A 4794-nucleotide genomic window follows, 5' to 3' on the forward strand; every position below is an offset into this window, starting at 1 on the left:
AAAATCGGGGGCTCACTGAAGGGTTCATCCTTAAGAGATAATGAACAAAGTTTCATTGAATAGTTTATTCATTGAGATATTTATTCTGAGCCAATATAGAGTCACGTTATAAGCATGTGTTTAGCCATGCTTATATCCGACTATCCCTTTTATTTAAATATATTTATTATATTTATAGATCTCTTAGGATTTAATGGATAACTGAATTTGATGCTTGTGATTCTCGGTAAGGCCATTATTCTTATTTTATTTCCATCAGAGTCTTTCATCATCTCTCAGTCCCTGTAAGAGACATCAGGTTCCACCGCGCATTTCTCTGCACGACCTGGTGCCTGAGCAGATCCTGGACAAAGACCAACCGTCTCCACCTGTTAGTGACAGGAGGTCCCCCTCCCCAGGTCCCATGACCTGTCCGTCCCCGAGGGAGAAAGGTCAGTTTAGGATGCCTGCTTATTTGTGTACATAATAACATTTCAATATGTATAACTTCTTTGTTCTCTGCTCAAACCACACTATCCAACAGGCCGTAATTCTCCCCGTACAAAGTATGACAAAGGAAGTCCACATTCCGCGAGATGCCTGCGTCACGGCACCATCAGTAACACCGAGGCAGTGAAAGCGGTTTATCTGCTGATGGGAGGGGCTGCTGCTTCTTCTGCTATGGGTTACCTAGGGGCATGCTCCCCCTCTAATCTGGAAGCCAAAGCTCCTGACCTGCCGGTCAACGCAGATTTCTCTGGCTGTGGACCAGCAGGGACGTACCACTCCGGCAGCCCCGCACTCGACTCCCCTCACTATAACAGCTTTGACTTTGAAGTGGCAGACTCTGATTTTGATGCTTTTGATTGTGGTGGGTTTACGTTCTAAGGGTGTGCTGCTTGTAGGCTATGGATATAAACGGTTTGAATGATGGTGACAGAAACGTACGTTATATTGCATCATGACCTCTTGGATTGAGGGATTCATAAGAGCAGTTTCAATTCATGATGCTCATCTCCTTTTAAGGTGCGTCAAGGTAGCTTTTGACAAGCTGGTGTTACCTGCAGTATTGCAACATGTAGCAGTTAGGAGGAGTAATATTATCATTCATATGCAGTTGTGTCTGTGTCATACGGTCCACTGTAACTCCAATATTACTTATTTTGCTCTGTTGTTGTCTCCACTGCCTTCTGAGGGAACTAATTAGCTGCTAAATACTCCACTGTGTCCCCCAGCTGCCTTTGTGCAGGTTGGTGCAGAGCAGGAAATGTACTGGAAACAGTTGCCCACGTCAGCTGAAAACCCAATGAGCACGGCATGTGAACACAAACTTCGAAGTGATGAGCCAAACAGCTAAAACGTCAGACGCATGCGTGCACACATTTCTGGAGGATCCCTCTGACGTGTAAGGAATGATCGTTTCTGTTGTGTTGTCGTTCCAGAAAATCCTGCCCAGTGAGTGTTACACCCCATGGCAGGTTTCCTCATAAGCCTTTAAACACGTGACTCTGTTCCTCCAACCAGACCTTGTGGTGTTGTTTTACATCGGTACCTAACACACCCCCCATGTTTTAACTGAAGGTTTCAATAGTTGACATATTTAGATTGTAACATGAACTTGTGATTAAATTGGACATTCAGTGTGTCCATGAGTTAGTTTATGTGTTCACTTAAATTCTACGTTATTAACAGCGTCACCTTAACTGTTCTATGGACACTGTCATAATTATTGCAAAAGTAATGTTGTGAATATTCCTCTCACCACATGTAGTACACTATCAACACTATCAGTGATTGTGAATGTGATTGGAATTTGTTAGAATTCATGATATAGTGTGTATGTGTTTCAAATAGATAAAAACAATAAATGAAACTAATTAGCAGCATGATACACTCATAATGTCTTAGTCCACAGCCTTGAGTAGATTAGAACAGATCTGCATCTGATATCTCATTTAGCCTCTGACTGGATTAACCGGCTCTTCAGCATCATCTACTCGTGTGCATGTACAGTGTTTCTTTCAACTATCCAGCTGTGCTTATGTCATATGTTCTGTTCAAAGCAGATGGATGTTGTGATGTCTACTTTCACTTATATGAATAAAGCTAACATGTGGAAATGTCTTTTACTTGATTTCCTTCATACTTGTCCGACCCCTAACGCTTGCATGTCTTTCCTACTCTCTCGCTCTCTGTTCTGTTTAAAGGGCATAGTGCCCCAAAATAAATATTTGAAAAAAGTATCAAATCAGTTCTTAATCACCAAGACTGCGTTTCCTGCGATGACCTCGGGAAGATAAAGTTGTGAGTGCAATCTTATTTAATCCCTGGAAATGTGGGACAACTCATCTGCAGAGGGGAACAGCTTGATGTGTGAACAGAGAACCACAGTATTCTGCTTATTAAGTGCAGCTAACGTAGCCTGTTCATTCACCATCAGCAGTTTTCCTCTACCTGGTCCACAAGCATCATAAACCCTCAGAAACACTGTGGTCAGTTGTACCGTTGATATCGAAATGGAGCCACCACCTCTACATGTGGCTATTGGCTATCAGGTGTTGTCGTGCTCTGGTAGGAACAGTTATTAGCTGATAAATAACAAATATCCGATAATTATCGATAATCATAAAATGAGAAATGGGTATCAATACTTACTAGTCATCAGCCTCATATCAGGGACAAATAACTAAACTGTAAATACAGTCTTGTTCACAGTGCATGAGTACGTCTGTGTGAGCCATGTGTGTGTGTTCGGAGAGGGAGTGAGTAAAGAAGAAGAAAAAATGGCGGACAATCTCAAATGCGTGATGATGTCACCCAGTGGCTCAAGATGGAGGCCTCTACCACCGGATTCAAGCCAAGAGAGCGTGAAGTAGTAGAGAAGGTGGTGTTACACGTGTCCCCAACGCCATGGTCGCGTACAGCTTATGGGCAAAGTGGGCTGGCACTCTCTCCGTGCACCAAGCGATGAGTTTCGGCGTGGGCGAGCGAGGAGAGCAATCCTGATCACTGTGGAGAACCTCAATGGTGGAGCAGTGCCGTTTAACTTCCCAACAATAACACAGTTTACAAGCAGCACCGATTTGAAATGCACACTGTAACAACAAAGTCTCTGCCCTGACACAAACCTCTTTAGCTGCTTCATCCCGCAGCATTGGTGTGGCGATCCATCTGGCGTGGTTTCAGCACGCTCCTTGGTGTGCCGCTCTGTGTTCCTGCAGGGCAGAGGGGAAGACAGCGGGGTCGACTCAGTAGGAGAGAAAACGTGTAATCCGTTATCTCCTTGACAAAACCTTTGGTCCTTCTGCGTGCAGTGTGAGGGATCAGCTGATGCCGTGCGGCTAACTCACTCAAATCAGCAAAAGTATTTGGGGAATACAAACAATCCGTTGACTTAACCCATGAGCTAAAGGCTTGCGGTCTGAGTTTGGATGCAAGTGTTGGAGTGAAAAGCTCCTTTCAGCAGAGACGAGTCTGGGCAGGATCCTGCAGGGACAGTGGTGCACTGGGGAAACGCAGGGAGGAGCTAAGTGGGTCTTATCACCTGGGAGACATCACAGCCTCATCACAGGATGTTGGGCCTTAACCAATGAGAGGCCAGTGTTCAAATTAAAGTCCAGCTTCAAACATACAATTTAACTAAGACCTACAAAGCTTTAAAGAAACCCTGAATCAGGCCTCCGGGTCGTCCAGAGCATCACAACGTTCCTTGGACACTTTCTAGGTCTCTTTGACATTCTCTAGTTGCTGTTGGCTACACTGTCTCCATGTTGCTACGGTTTCCTCTCTCTTCAGTTTTGTTAAACCAATCATTGCAATGTTGACATATAACGTAACGCACTTATAACTTAACACACACATATTCATTCATTCATTGGCTACTGCTTCTAGCACTGTACGCAGTATATGAAACATTTTCTACTGTAATTAATAGTGGACGGGCTTGTGACAGTTGAGTTCAACTTGACCTTGACACATGAGGCATCGGGAGGAATGACAGTTCAGAAAAAGACTGCAGTCACTTCATAGGGATTGTTTTCCTCCAGCTAAACTGATGCAGCCATTTTAATATTATATCTAACCAGATTGTTAGGCTATACGATTAAATATAACTTGAGTAAAGATCCAATGCAGTTGAACCTGATACTTCCAACAGGACATTTAGCTGCAGGACCAAGTGTTCACGCCTATGTAATGGCCTGACGTCTTATGTCCTGGATAACTTAACTCTTTATTTTGAGAAACTGTCATTATTTTAAGACACCAAGTCATCTTTGTGATTAAAAAAGTCATTATTGTGAGTAAATTAGTCATTATTTGGAGATAATTAGTCATTATTTGGAGATAATTAGTCATTATTTGGAGATACTAAGTCATTATTTGGAGATACTAAGTCATTATTTGGAGATATTAAGTCATTATTTGGAGATATTAAGTCATTATTTTTGGATAGTAGGTTGTTGTTTTGAGATAAGTCCAGATGAGACTCTATGAAGCAATTTGTGTCCTTACTCTGAAATACTAAGTCGCTACTTTGAAAGTCATTGTTTCGATTTGGCAAGTCATTACTTTAGAGGAAGTCTTCATTTGGTGGCCAAAGGGGCTTTCTACACATATATAAAAGCCTGTAAACCGAGAGGCGGGAGATATTAAATTATTATAAATCACCATGATACATATTTGAGATTTGTTCGTGCACGGATGTAAAGTTCGCACATGTGGTCCTGTCACCTCAGGCTGAGCGGCCCTGTAGAAACAGGAGGGATCACTCTCTCTCTCCAGCCTCCACTCTCTGCGGTGGCGGTTCGGTAGCCA

The sequence above is a fragment of the Pleuronectes platessa genome, chromosome 15 (assembly GCF_947347685.1).
Source record: "Pleuronectes platessa chromosome 15, fPlePla1.1, whole genome shotgun sequence".
Taxonomy (NCBI): Eukaryota; Metazoa; Chordata; class Actinopteri; order Pleuronectiformes; family Pleuronectidae; genus Pleuronectes; species Pleuronectes platessa.